Here is a 15,864-nt window from a genome sequence, read left to right on the forward strand (position 1 = left end):
GGCTGAGGTGGGTGGATAGCTTGAGCCCAGGAGTTCGAGACCAGCCTAGCCACTATGGCAAAACCCTGTCTCTACTAAAAACACAAAAATTAGCTGGGCGTGGTGGTGTGCACCTGTAGTCTCAGTTACTCGGGAGACTGAGGCAGGAGAATCACTGGAACCCAGGAGGTGGAGGTTATGGTGAGCAGAGATCGTGCCACTGCACTCCAGCCTGGGTGACAGAGCAAGACTCCATCTCAAAAAAAAAATAAAAACCAAAAACAGATCACATGCATGATGGTAGTCCCATAAGATTATAATGGAGCTGAAAAATATCTGTAGCCTGGTGACATCATAGCCATCATAACACAGCAGCACAATGCAGTACTCATGTCTTTGTGGTGATGGCATAAACAAACCTGCTGCCAGTCCTATAGAAATATAGCACATACAATTATATACAGTTCATAATACTTCATAATGATAATAAACAACTATGCTAATGATTTATGTATTTACTATGCTATAATTTTTCATCATTATTTTAGAGTATACTCCTGCTAATTATTTTTTTTAAAAAATTAACTGTTAAGGTTGGGCGCAATAGCTCACACCTATAATCCCAGCACTTTGGGAGGCCAAGATGGGCGGATCACGAGGTCAGGAGTTCGAGACCAGCCTGGCCAACATAGTGAAACTCCTGTCTCTACTAAAAATAGAAAAAATTAGTGGGGTATGGTGGTGTGCGCCTGTAATCCCAGCTACTCAGGAGGCTGAGGCAGGAGAATCGCTTGAACCTGGGAGGCAGAGGTTGCAGTGAGCCGAGATTGGGCTCTCCAGCCCTGGCGACAATGCAAGACTCCATCTCAAAAAAAAAAAAAATTAACTGTTAAACAGCTTCAGGCATGTCTTTCAGGAGGTATTCCAGAAGAAAGCATTGCTATTACAGAAGATGACAGCTCCATGTGTATTATTGCTCCTGGAGACCTTCCAGTGGGACAAGACATGGAGGTAGACGGTGATTCTGACCCTGTGTAGGATTTGTGTGTGTTCATGTCTTAGTTATTAACGAAAAGTTTTAAAAGTAAAAATATTTAAAATAGAAAAAAGTTTATAGAATAAGGATATATAGGAAGAAAATATTTTTGTACAACTGTACAATCTGTGTTTAAGCTAAGTGTTATTACAAAAGAGTCAAAAGCTAAGGAAAATTTAAAAGTGTATAAAGTTAAAAGTTACAGTAAGCTATGGATAATTTATTATTGAATAAAGATTTTTTTTTTTTTTTTTAAACAGAGTCTAACTCTGTCACCCAGGCTGGAGTGTAGTGGCGTGATCTTGGCTCACTGCAGCCTCTGCCTCCTGGGTTCAAGTGATTCTTCTTCCTCAGCCTCCCGAATAGCTGGGACTACAGGCACATGCAACCACACCCAGCTAATTTTTATGTTTTTGGTAGAGACAGGGTTTCACTGTGTTGGCCAGGCTGGTCCTGAACTTCTGAGCTCAAGCAATCTGCCTGCCTCATCCTCCCAAAGTGCTGGGATTACAGACATGAACCATCATATCCAGCCTTTTTTAAACATTTTCTTTTATTAGAGACAGGGTCTCACTATGTTTGTTGCCCAGGCTGGTCTCAAACTCCCGGGCTCAAGCTATCCTCCTGCCTCAGGCTCCCAAAGTACTGGGGTTATAGGCATCAGTCACCGTGCAAGGCAATTTATTTTATTATGCTCCATAATTTATATTTATAATACAACAGTATTTTAAATGTACTAAATACTACAAAATAATTTATTTTTATTTTCTTTTTTTTTTAGGGACTTTCCAGGGGAAAGCAAACAAACAAACAAACAAACCAACAGCCTGATAGACAAATTCTAAAAGAGCTCTAACACTACAAAATAATTTTTAAGACAGTAAATTATTTCCAATCTAGAATTCTATACTCAACCAAACTGTCAATCAAATATGAGGGTAATAATCGAGAATAAATACATACATACATAAGATAGCCAAAAATTTCCTTCCCATGTACTCTATTAATATTAGGGACTAAGCTAAGAAACAGGAAAATTTGGGATCCAGGAAACTGGGGATTCTATCTAAGGGAGGCAAAGATAGTGTTCAGGATATGGTAAGGAGGAGTTTCAGGATGTCAGCTTGAAGCCACAGTACAGATTAGAGCAGAAGTATGGAGAGTTCAAAGAAAGACATTTTCAATAAGCAATTAGAACTAATGGATTACACGATGGATTTGATCCTGTGGAATGGCATTCAGAGTTCTGTAAGGTTCGAAAACATTAGTGATAGGTACAAAGAAAACAAAATTTTTAAAGGACAACTACTAATTGCAGATTTTTTTTTAACTACAGAGAAATGAAAACATACTATTATATCACACAAGTTAGCTACAAGAAATATTTACATTGTAAATATGCTCACTCCTGTAATCCCAGCACTTTGGGTGGCTGAGATGGGAGGATCGCCTGAGCTCAGGAGTTTGAGGACAGCCTGGGCAAAATGGCAAAACCCCATCTCTACAAAAAATACAAAAATTAGCTGGGTGTGGTGGCGCACACTTGTAGTCCCAGCTACTCGGGAGACTGAGGTGGCACAATTGCTTGAGCCCAGGAGGTAGAGGTTGCACTGAGCCGAGACTGCACCACTGCACTCCAGGCTGGGTGACAGTTGAGACTCTGTCTCAAAAATAAAAAGAAAAATGAAAACAAAAGAGAAAGAAGAGAAGAGGAGAGAAGAGGAAAAGAAAAGAAAAAAGAAAAGAAATAAAGTAAGGACTGTGTACTGGTTAAAACAGGAAATATGATGGAGCTGTATTGGAAGGTTGGGGAGGATGATCTGTAAGAATAGCGGTAGTGTAAGACAGCTAACTCTTAAACTTGGATGGTAGGAAATTAATACAATGTTTTAACTGAAAAAGAAATAGCAATTTAAACGTAAATGTGCTATTTAAATATAAGAGCCCATTTAAAAAAATACCATAAAAGTATCTAGCATTGCAGGTTATTGTTGCCTCTGGGAAGTGGGATTCCAGTGAAAGGAACAAAGAGAGGACTAATGCTCTTGGTTAAATGCATTAAAGTAGAACCGGACATCTTAAATTATGTAAATGTTACTTTGATTTAAAAATAAAAATAAAAATAAAAATTAGGCCGGGTTCTGTGGCTCATGCCTGTAATCCCAGCAGTTTGGGAAGCCAAGGCCAGTGGATTGCTTGAGCCCAGGGGATGGAGAGCAGCCTGGGCAACATGGCAAAAACCCATCTCTACCAAAAATACAAAAGAATTAGCCTGTTGGCATGATGGCTTGCACCTGTACTCCCAGCTATTTGAGGGGCTATGGCGGGAGAATCACTTAAGCCCAGGGAGGTGGAGACTTCAGTGAGCTGTGATTGAGACACTGCACTCTAGCCTGGTGACAGAGTGAGACCCTGTCTCAGAAAAACAATAAAAATAAATGTAAAAATTGCAACCAATTGGCCAGACACGGTGGCTCACGCCTATAATCCCAGCACTTTGGGAGGCTGAGGTGGGCGAATCATCTGAGGTCAGGAGTTCGAGACCAGCCTGGCTAACATGGTGAAACCCCGTTTCTACAAAAAATACCAAAAAATTAGCTGGGCAAGGTGGCGTGCACCTGAAATCCCAACTACTTGGGAGGCTGAGGCAAGAGAATTGCTTGAACCCGGGAGGCGGAGGTTGCAGTGAGCCAAGATCGCACCATTGCACTCCAACTTGGGCAACAGGTGCGAAACTCTGTCTCAAAAAAAAAAGCAACCAATTTAAGACATAATGCACAAATAGCAAGGAGTCTTTCCACAAATTTGTTATCATTCCAAATATATGCTTTAGTTCCAAGGCAATAATTACCTTGCCAATCTTTGGGTGGCAATCAGACTTTTCAGCAGTATATATTTCAGTGAACTCTAGAAATATACTAATCTTAATAACCTTTAATAAGTCATAGTGAGATAGGCATGGGACTCAACTCCAGAAACAGGCCTAGGACATCCGACTAAATTGAGAACTTGCTAAAAGAGGGATGAGGCAGAAGCAGCTTTCCATAAGACACGTGCACTGGTGCACTACCTCAGTTTACCATTGCCATGGCAACACCTGGAAGTTACCACCCCTTTCCATAGCAACGACCTGATAATCCAGAAGTTACCACCCTTTTCTAGAAGTTTCTATATAAATCACCTCTTAATTTGCATGTAATTACAAATAGGTATAAATATGAGTGCAACACTGCCTCTGAGCTGCTCCTCTGGGCACACTGCCTATGGGGTAGCCCTGCTCCAAAAGGAGCAGTAGCTCTGCTGCTGCTGTGCACTGCAATTGTGTCTATTAGGCCCTCAAATTTTCTGATTTATTTGATATTAGACTGAATATTATAGTTTCTTTGAAAAAAATGGAGTTTTTCATTGACAGAATCTTATTAATATGTATAGTTACTAGAAACTTTCACTTTCAATCGCCCAACCACCGCACCCCTTCCTGAGTCTATCAGTATGTATTTGTGTGCCTTTTTCTTTTCTTTTCTTTTCTTTTTTTTAAAGAGTCAGGGTCTCTGTCTTGACCCAGGCTAGGGTACAGTGGCACACCATGGCTCACTGCAACCTTGAACTCCTAGGCTCAGGCAGTTCTCCCACCTCAGCCTCTGCAGTAGCTAGGACTACAGGCTTGTGCCACCGTTCCTAATTGTTTTTATTTTTGTAGATATGAGGTCTCGCTATGTTGCCTAGGTTGGTTTCGAATTCCTGACCTCAAACAATCCTCGCAGCTCAGCCTCCCAATGTTTCACTTAGTACTTACTTTTTAAAACCTGCCTTGAGAATGTATTACCCACTTATTCTGGGTCCTAGGCATTACTTGATTATTGATCATAACTCTCCAAGGTTGGTATTATATTTATTTAGTTTTGTTTTGTTTTGTTTTTTTGAGATGGAGTTTTGCTCCATTGCCCAGGCTGGAATGCAATGACGTGATCTCGGCTCACTGCAACCTCCGCCTCCTGGGTTCAAGTAATTCTCCTGCCTCAGCCTCCCAAGTAGCTGGGATTACAGGCACCCACCACCACACCTGGCTAATTTTTCTATTTTTAGTAGAGATGGGGTTTCACCATGTTGGTCAGGCTGGTCTGGAACTCCTGACCTCAAATGATCTGCCCGGCCTCCCAAAGTGCCAGGATTACAGGCGTGACCCACTGTGGCCAGGCTATATTTATTTTATAGAAGAGAAAATGGAGGCTCTGGAGTTTAGTACATTGAATTGCGTCCCCAAAAATGATATACTGGAGTCCTTACCTTCAGTACCTGTGAATGTTTTTGTAAGTATAAACACGCTAAAATGCAGTCATATTGGATTAGGGTAGGCCCTAAATTCAATGACTCATGTCCTAAACCCAGTGACTGGAGAGGGAGATTTAGAGACACAGAGATCCAGAGTAAAGATGCCTGTGTCAAAATGAAGGCAGAAATTGGAATGATATACCTATTACCAAGGTATGCCAAGGATTGCCAACAGCTTCCAGAAGCTATGGAGAGTCAAAGAAAGTTCTTCACAAGCTTTCAGAGGGAGCGTTGTCTTGCTGAAAACTTGAATAAATTGTTGTTTTGAGCAATTCAGTTTGTGATAATTTGTTATGGCAGCCCTTGGAAACTAATACTAGGGGTTGAATAATTATCTCTATTATCACACAATTAAAAAGTATCAAGGCCCAGATTAAAACATTTTCTTAGACTTGAGCATTGGGTCAGCATCAGTTTTGCCCAGATATAGTGAGTTGAACATGTAATGAAAGGTCCAACTGCTCTAGACTCTTCAATTGTTCTGTAAATCTCTTAAGTACTGCTACAGTCTGAGGATACAAAGAAGGCTATGATACAGTCTCTGCTTCCAACTGAGACCACCATTGCAAAGTTATAACTGAGAATTTTTACAGTGAAAGAGATCTGACCTAACCAACTCCATCTTGCTTCTAACCTCCAAGCTGTCCTTGTTCCTCCCAGGGTGTAGGCTGAACTAACTTTGGGAGGAATTTAGTTTACAGTTTATAGTTTGAAACAAAGACAGCTCTTTCCCAAACCAAATCCATTCCTGCCTGGGGGCTAGACTGCCTTTGCCAGACTAATTAGCCCAAGATTAGAAATTACGATTTGGGAGTCATGCAGCTGGAGGCTACAAGATTCTGACCCTCCCCAAATTGTTCCTGGAGATAATGTAACTGTTGTAAAGCCTAAGATCAGTGCTTGAGGTATTTTGCAGACCCTGTACTTCATGGATCAGCTGGCGCTACCCAGATGGATAAACTGTCTCATCCGATCTTGTGGCCTCCACCCAGAAAGTAACTCTGAGCAAGAGGACAGCTGTGATGTCATCTGTGATCCAACCAATCAGCACTCCTGACTCATTGGCCCCCTCCCCACCAAATTATTCTTAAAAATTCTCATCCCCTGAATTCTTGATGAGATTGATTTGATTAATAATGAAATTCCAGGCTCCTGCAAAGCCAGCTCTGTGGGAAAAACTCTTTATTGCAATTCCCCTGTCTTGATAAATCTGCTCTGTCTAGGCAGAAAGCAAGGTGAACCTACTGGGTGGTTACACAAGGAGCTCACAATATTTTATGCTGTTCCTGAATAGCAGCACAAAGAAACATTATTTCCTACTCTGTCTGCCTTGATATCACCACCATGCTATTCTTCTTAGGTATAGATATCTAGTTTAGTTTCCCTTTCTTTTTCAGCAGTTTACAATAATTATTCCTGTCTTTTGGCTTAAAATGTTTCTATTAAAAAGATAGCTTTGGCTGGGCGCAGTGACTCACGCCTGTAATCCCAGCACTTTGGGCGGCCGAGGTGGGAAGATCACCTGAGGTCAGGAGTTCGAGACCAGTCTGATTAATATGGTGAAACTGCAACTCTACTAAAAATACAAAAATTAACCAGGCATGGTGGCGGGCACCTGCAGTCCCAGCTACTCAGGAGGCTGAGGCAGAAGAATCACTTGAACCCGGGAGGCAGAAGTTACAGTGAGCTAAGATCGTGCCACTGCACGCCAGCCTGGGTGACAGTGCAAGATTTGGTCTAAATAAATAAATAAATAAAATAAAAAGATAGCTGTTAATCTTATTGTTGAAAGTAATATATGTATTTCCTCTGACCGTTTTTGAGATTTTTTTCCATTGTTTTTCAGCAGTTATACCATCACATACCTAGGTGTGGTTTTAATTCATCCCGATATAAGTTCATAGATATTCTTGGATTTTTGGCTTGACGCCTTTCATCAGCTTTGGAAAATTTTCTGTCAATATTTTTTCAGGTAGCAGTTTTTCCCCTAATTTCTCTCTCCTCCCCTTCAGGACTTCTATTACAAGTATATTAAATCTTGCCACCATTTATTTTGTAGGGTCTGTTTATTTTGTAGGGTCTTTCATTTCCACCTCTTTTCTCTCTGCTTCAGTCTATACTGACCTTTCTTCTGGTCTTCTGGCTTACCAGTGCCCTCTTCAGCTCTTTCATTTTCCTAGTAAACTTTAAAAAAAAAAAGAAGAAGAAGAAGCAGGGTCTCACTTTGGTGTCCAGGCTGGAGTTGTGATCATAGCTCACTGCAATCTTGAACTCCTGGGGTCAAACAATCCTACTGCCTCATGCTCCTGAGTAGCTAAGACCACAGATGAGTGCCACTATGCTCAGCATTTTTTTTTTTTTTTTTTTTTTTGGAGAGATAGGAGGTTACTATATTGCCCAGGCTGGTGTCAAACTCCTAGCCTCAAGCAATGCTCTGGCCTTTGCCTCCCAAAACACTGGGATTACAAGTATAAGCCACTATGCCCAGCCACACTCTCTTTTTTTTTTTTTTTTTTTTTGAGGCAAGGTCTCACTCTGTCACCCAGGTTATGGTGCAGTGGCATGATCATGGCTCACTGCAGCCTCAACTTCCTAGGCTCCAGTGATCTTCCCACCTCAGCCTCTGGAGTAGCTGAGACCACAGGTGCGCACCACCACACCTAGTTTATTTGGGGTAGAGATGGGGTTTCACCATGTTACCCAGGCTGATCTTGAACTCCTGGGCTCAAGTAATCTACCCACCTCAGCCTCACAAAGTGCTGGGATAACAGGCGTGAGCCACCATGCCTGGCCCACCTTTTTTTTTGTTTTGCTTTTTTTTTTTTTTTTTGTCAATTTGAGAGCAGGTACTGTTTATTAACTGACCAGCTTAGAAAAATAATCATGGTAGACACCTTAGTTCATTCTTCTAATAAGCCTGTTGATCTGGTCCTCCCTGTTGCCAGCATCTCCACCTTCTACAAAATGGGTGGTCTTTTTCATCATTCCACCTCGTGGAGAAGATCATTTGAAGGGCCACAGGAAGTTATTTGCCTCTTTGAAGCATTTTCCAACAGTATAGATCTCATGAATCAGATCCTCCATGCAGATGATACCATATTTACCAAGAGATCGAGCAATCAAAGCGTTATCTGTCAAAGCAATTCGCTTCTTATTGATTTTGCCATAACCACGCTTGTAGATTAGCTCATTTACTGACTTCAGATTGGGGTACCCCCATGCAATATATGGCTCTACAATCCTCAGCATGTTAATTGAAGCCTTGTTGAGCTTCACAAAGGTTCCATTGAAGATTTGACGAAGGCGAAGAAGCTGCAATACCTTTCGGACCTTTGGGCTCATGCCATAGATACCTCTGATCCTGATGACAAACGCCAGTTTGGATTCAGCAGGTACATAGAAGTTGCCAGCTTTTCTTGCCATCCTCGCCATTCGAATTTCAGTTCTGTACATCTGCCTATCTTCCTTGTGATAGTGTTTCACTTTTTCATGGATAAGCTTCCTCCTTGCCTTTCGAAGCATCTTTTGGGCAAACTTCTTTCTCAGGCGCTTGATCTTCAGCTCTGTGAAATTCCTTCGCTTTTTCTTAAGGGTTTCTGGCACAGCAGGAAGCATCTCTTTCTTCTCTTCTACACCCTCCATGCTTCCGGCCAGAAAAAGAGCTGCTTTGTTTTTCAATTAACCCCATATACATTTTTATTTTTCTCCTTATAGCTTTTTCTCCAGAGTACCTTTTACAATCTAACATGCTATTTACGAATTTGTTTACGTTTGTTTATTATTACTAGAATGTGTGCTCCAGGATGGTCAATGTTGTCTGTTTTGTTTACAGCTGTATCCCTAATGCCTATGATAGCCTGGTACATAATGTGCAAATAAATGTTTGTTGAATGAATTTTTTTTTTGAGGGGGGGGTTGGATTTTTTGGAGACAGAGTCTCTCGCTCTGTCGTCCAGGCTGGAGTGCAGTGGCATGATCTCAGCTCACTGCAACCTCTGCATACTGGGCTCAAGTGATTCTCCTGTCTCAGCCTCCCAAGTAGCTGGGGCTACAGGCACCCACCACCACGCCCAGTTAATTTTTTGCATTTTTAGTAGAGATGGGGTTTCAACATGTTGACCAGGCTAGTCTGGAACTCCTGACCTCGGCCTCCCAAAGTGCTGGGATTACAAGTGTGAGCCACCATGCACAGCCATGAATATTGTTAATCAAAGAAATGCAAATTAAAGTGATACATTTCTCGTGGGAATGCAAAATGATACTGATATGAATGGGGAACAGTAGCTAGGGCTTCTCCTGAGGTCCTTGGAAGAACAGCATGTTCATGCATGGTTCAGTTTGCAGCACCATTTGGAATTTGATTGCTTTCCATTAGTTATCTTTTGTGATTTTCAGTTTAAGGTCTCCTATTTCTTCGCACTGATATTCAAGTCGTTCCTCTGGCTGTCAGGGGTTGCTCCCTCAGCTTTCCAGGCTTTGACTGGAGTGTGATGTATCCAAGAGCCTATTCCTGTAACACTCTGACGAAGGCTCTACCTCGGATTCCCAGCCAACGCACCAAAATGATACAGCTCTGATGAGTGGAGGAACACCTGGTTCTTCGTCTAGAGTCAAATTAGAAAAAAAGACACAAACACACATGGAATAGTTTTCAGGAGCAAGGAGTTTAATGGGGAAGAAAGAAAGCAGCAGCTCCCCTGTCCAGAGACAGAGGGAGGGGGGCTCCATAGAAGCTCCCCTGTACAGACGGGGGAGGGGAGGGGTGGCGGTTCCAAAGCTGAAAAACAGAACCCTCCACTTTCTTAATTTTAGTTATTAGATTGTTCAATTCCAGAATATCTTTTTATTTTATTATAGATTATAATTCTCTGCTGAAATTCTCCGTATTTTTTCTATTTTTCTGGAACATAAACATGACAGTTGAAGTCCACATGTAATAATTCCAATATCTGGGCATTTTCCATGTGGGTCTGACACTACTATTTTTTCTTTCTTTTTTTGTTTTGTTTTGTTCATTTCACATGTTTACTCATGTGTACTAATTTTTTGATAATAATGAATATTGAATGTAGAAAATTCTGGAGATAATTTAAGATCCGGGTTGATGTTATCTCCTCCTAGATATCACTACCAGGGTTTGTTATCAGTGTTATCACTTCTTTTTTTTTTTTTTTTTTTTTGAGACGGAGTCTCCCTCTGTTGCCCAGGCTGGAGTGCAGTGGCCCGATCTCAGCTCACTGCAAGCTCCGCCTCCCGGGTCTACGCCATTCTCCTGCCTCAGCCTCCCGAGTAGCTGGGACTACAGGCGCCCGCCACCTCGCCCAGCTAGTTTTTTGTATTTTTTAGTAGAGACGGGGTTTCACTGTGTTAGCCAGGATGGTCTCGATCTCCTGACCTCGTGATCCGCCCGTCTCGGCCTCCCAAAGTGCTGGGATTACAGGCTTGAGCCACCGCGCCCGGCCATCAGTGTTATCACTTCTGAGAGGCAGATAAGCAGAATCAGGTAAATTTTTTTTTTTTTTTTTTTTTTTTTTTTTTTTTTTTTTTTTTGAGATGCATCTCGCTCTGTCACCCAGGCTGAAGTACAGTGGCCCGATCTTCACTCACTGCAACTTCCACCTCCCGGATTCAAGCAATTCTCCTGCCTCAGCCTCTTGAGTAGCTGGGATTATGCGCCACCACGGCTGGCTAATTTTTGTATATTTATTAGAGATGGGGTTTCACCATGTTGGCCAGGCTGGTCTTGAACTCCTGTCCTCAAGTGATCCACCCGCCTCAGCCGCCCAAAGTGCTGGGATTACAGGGGTGAGCCACCACTCCTGGCCAGATCAGGTCGATTTAATCCAGTCTAGAATTTTGCTAATTAGAATCTGGATTTTAGGGTTTATGAGGCTTATTTCATTTTTTGGTTCATCTCTATTCTTAATGCAGCAGCGGTGAATGTAAGAAACCCTCCTGGCCGGGCACGGTGGCTCGTACCTGTAATCTCAGCACTTTGGGAGGCCAAGGCAGGTGGATCACAACGTCAGGAGATGGAGACCATTCTGGCCAACACGGTGAAACCCCGTCTCTGCTAAAAATACAAAAATTAGCTGGGCGTGGTGCCGCTTGCCTGTAATCCCAGCTACTCACGAGGCTGAGGAAGGAGAATCGCTTGAACCCAGGAGGCAGAGGTTGCAGTGAGCCAAGATGGCGCCACTGCACTCCAGCCTGAGCAATAGAGCGAGACTCCGTCTCAAAAAAAAAAAAAAAAGAAAGAAAGAAACTCTCCTTCTTAGCGGCCCTTCAATATAATGTTTATCTACCTGACTTTGTGACTCTTGACAGCCACTTAAAAATCAGCAAATGACTCAGAGAAAAACAGACTGAAAATGAGGCTTACCTCTCTGGACTCCCCTTCTCTCCTGGATCTTAGGGCCATAGGTCTTCACTGACTTTTTAATTCTCAAATACCTTCAAAAATATGTATTTTTTAGTTTAACCCTGTCTAGTTGGAATTGGAAATCTAGAGCTGCTTTTTCTTTGTGTCCTTGGAGAATTGAGCTTGATGGGACTTTTTTTTTTTTTTTTTTTTTTTTGAGACAGAGCCTCACTCTGTGGCCCAGGCTGGAGTGCAGTGATGCAATCTTGGCTCACTGCAACCCCGGCCCCACTCCACCCCTCTACCTGCCCGGTTTCAAGCGATTCTGTTGCCTCAGCCTCTGGAGTAGCTGGGATTACAGGCACCTGCCACCATACCCGGCTAATTTTTGTATTTTTAGTAGAGACAGGGTTTCACCATCTTGACCAGGCTGGTCCTGAACTCCTGACCTCATGATCCACCGGCCTCAGTCTCCCAAAGTGCTGGGATTACAGGTGTCAGTCACCACACCCGGCCAGATGGATTTTGCTTTATAGTAAAAAGGACAAACAAATTTCAGTTCTTCTGTTCATAAAAAAGCCTCCATTATAGAGCATGAGCTTTCATATATTGGCACAGGATAAAGAAAGATCGGTTTTGTATGGGAAGCAGTAAGGTGTTATATGTTCATGTGTTGCAGTTCTCATCTATATTTCACTCCCAGTTTGTCCAGACAAGAAGAACTAAATCTAGGAAAAATCATGAAGTCGTATTCTCTCACTATTTTTTGATCTATTTGATAAGTACTGTCTTGCTGTCAGCTACATCATAATTTGGGGAAGTGTCAGATAAAATAATTCTTTAATCCCAACTAATGGAGGTACTTAATATTGATTTACAAAAGATGGTTGCTATGAACTTATATATTTGCTATTGACTTTACAAAACGTGATGTAATGAAGAGAAACATAAAGCTTTCCATCATTTTATCATCTTTACTTAGTCTATTAAACTATTTTATGCTGCCTTGAAATTTGTTAAAATCCGAAGTGCTAATTCGAGAATGTAGAATTCATTGATTATTCTCGTTTTTGTTTTGTTTTTTGAGACAGTCTTGCTCTGTCATCTAGGCTGGAGTGCAGTGGCTCAATCTTGGCTCACTGCAACCTCTGTCTTCCAGGTTCAAGTGATTCTCCTGCCTCAGCCTCCCAAGTAGCTGGGATTACAGGTGTTCACCACCATGCCTGGCTAATTTTTATATTTTTAATAGAGACGTGGTTTCACCATGTTGGCTAGGCTGGTATTGAACTCTTGGCCTCAGGCAATCCACCCGCCTCGGCCTCCCAAAGTGCTGGGATTATAGGCGTGAGCCACTGCGCCCGGTAATTATTCTTTACTTTTATCTACATATAAATTCAAAGTAACGAAAAGATTTCAGTCAATTAGTTCTATAATTGAGCTCTACTAATTTTTTATTTTAAAATATTTTGATACAGCAGTTTACAAAAGCTGCATAGAATGTTGGAGCTGGAAAGGATCTTAGATGTCTCTGTAGGCTTGCCCTTTTCTGAAGCATGAACCCCTTCCACCAAAAATCTTCTGAAAATACTTCACTTTGTATATGAAGATACAGACTCGACTTAATGGTAATTACAGACAATAAGGTTTTTTTTGTTTTTTTGTTTTTTTTGAGATGGAGTCTCGCTCTGTCGCCCGGGCTGGAGTGCAGTGGCCGAATCTCAGCTCACTGCAAGCTCCGCCTCCCAGGTTTACGCCATTCTCCTGCCTCAGCCTCCCAGGAAGCTGGGACTACAGGCGCCCGCCACCTCGCCCGGCTAGTTTTTTGTATTTTTTTTAGTAGAGACGGGGTTTCACCGTGTTAGCCAGGATGGTCTCGATCTCCTGACCTCGTGATCCGCCTGTCTCTGCCTCCCAAAGTGCTGGGATTACAGGCTTGAGCCACCGCGCCCGGCCTGTTTTTTTTTTTTTAAAAAAAAAGAAAGAAAAATGGCCAGGTGTGGTGGCTCACACCTGTAATCCCAGCACTTTGGGAGGCTGAGGCAGAAGGATCATGAGGTCAGGAGTTCAAGACCAGCCTGACCAACATGGTGAAACCCCATCTCTATTAAAAATACAAAAATTAGCTGGGCTTGACGGAATGCACCTGTAGTCCCAGCTACTTGGGAGGCTGAGGCAGGAGAATCGCTTGAACCCGGGAGGCAGAGGTTGCAGTGAGCCGAGATACTGCCACTGCACTCCAGCCTGGTGACAGAGCAAGACTCTGTCTCAAAAAAAAAATTTTTTTTAATAAATAAATAATAAAAAGAAAAAAATCTGTAGTAGGAATTCTCTCCTCTTTTTTCCTCTTTCTTCGATGTACTCAGATGTTTCCATGTGCCAGCCAACCAGGCCCTGAAGCTCCTCTCAAGGTATTCACTGTCCATGGGCAGATATTCATAAACAAAGAGTTATATGAACAGTTGGCAGAGGGACAAAAATAATTAGTAATCCATTTGCCTGGAATAGTCAGAAAGGAATTTGAGCTGGATTTAGCCAATGAGAGGAGACAGAAAAATATTTGGGCCTCTTGCATGTGGGTCTGATACTACTGACTGTATTTCTGGTATAGCACATACAAATTCATAGACTTATGCAAGTGCATGGCACACACGGGAAGCAGAAGTTCATGTAGAAGTAGTAATAAGAAATAAGGCTGGAGACCAGCCTGAGGATAGATTTCCAAAGTCCTACAATGGCATGCAAACAAACACAGAGTTTCCAGGTATCCTAGAGCAAGAGAGCGACAAGAAACGTGTTGGGTTTCAGAAATACAGTTTTGTCAGTATTTTAGATTGAAGTTGAGGACGTGGGCATACTGGGGACTGGGAAATTGATATGGTTATCCAGACGAGAGACGATGAGACATCAAGATTTCTTGAGCAGTGATTTATAATTGTCTTTATACGTCTGTCTTCCTCATCCACATATGCCTCTGAGTTAAAGAGGTACTCTCAAGAGGATTTGGTGGTCAAGTGGCTGTGGGGTTGAAGGAGAAGAAAATATTTTTTGACTAAGCTGAATGGTTAGGTAGTGATGACCTTAATTTAGATAATAGATAAGGAAGTTTGCAGGCTTTGGTGATGCATAATATTTAAAACCAAACAAAACAAAAAAGATAAGAAAGAAGTACAAGAGGAGAATGATGAATTTAGTCAGTTTCCAGCTGACTTTTCAGTGTGGTATTCAGAGAAAAGTTTTGATAAGGTAGACATCTATAGAATGGCTTACCAATCCTTCCTTTCTCTTGACATCTCTTTACCCCATCCACATAGCTACTGCAAGATTTTCCTTCCTTTTACATGATTCTCATCCGCTGCCCAGAGTTGATGAACCAGAGAGAAGTGACATACTCTTTTTTTTTTTCTAAACAGGGTGGAGTGCCATGGTACAATCATGACTCACTGCAGCCTCAACCTCCTAGGCTCAAATGATCCTCCCACCTCAGCCTTCTGAGTAGCTGGAACCACAGGCATATGCCACCATGCCCAGTTAATTTTTGTATTTCTTGTAGAGATTGGGGTCTTGCTATGTTGCACAGGCTGGTCCTGAACTCTCGTGCCCAAACAATCCTCTTGCCCCAACTTCCCAAAGTGGGATTACAGGTGTGAGCCGCCATGCCTGGCAGCAACATACTCTTAATGATAGCTTGCTTTTGGGGAGGAAAATGAATTCTTTATTTTTTCTTTGAGCCACTTGTATTGCTAATATCAATTTGTACTCTTGTGATCAACTTCAGTTGCCGTGTTGGTTAAAATAGTGTTTGGGTACATGTATTAGTAGAACAATCACAGTTTTTTCAGAAAATAGATAATTATTGTTCTTATATAATAAGTCCAGAGGTGGGTGGTCAAGGACTGATACGGTTTTACATATTGTTTGGAAATCCATATAGTTTTCCTTGAAATCAAGGATCCAAGCCATTTTTAGTTTCCTCCTCTTCCATCCCTAATGGCACCTTTAATTCTTCTGATCTGAAGACGACTATTTTATTTTCAGACATCACATTTATGCCCCAGGCAGCAATAAGAAAGAAAAGGGCAAAAGGCATGAACATGTGGAGTCTGTCCATTTTTACCACTTAAAAAAAAGAAAAAATAGCTTTCCCAGAAGTTCAGCC

General features: G+C 41.9%; 1 pseudogene across 1 annotated transcript; it reads right to left on the minus strand.

The window, feature by feature from the left end:
* Positions 1-8,223: 8,223 nt before the first annotated feature.
* Positions 8,224-8,989, minus strand: LOC695463 (large ribosomal subunit protein uL30 pseudogene; annotated as a pseudogene). The gene has a single exon (XR_001441646.3). The product of XR_001441646.3 is annotated as a large ribosomal subunit protein uL30 pseudogene (transcript).
* Positions 8,990-15,864: the final 6,875 nt, after the last annotated feature.

This window comes from Macaca mulatta, chromosome 1, assembly GCF_049350105.2.
Source record: "Macaca mulatta isolate MMU2019108-1 chromosome 1, T2T-MMU8v2.0, whole genome shotgun sequence".
Taxonomy (NCBI): domain Eukaryota; kingdom Metazoa; phylum Chordata; class Mammalia; order Primates; family Cercopithecidae; genus Macaca; species Macaca mulatta.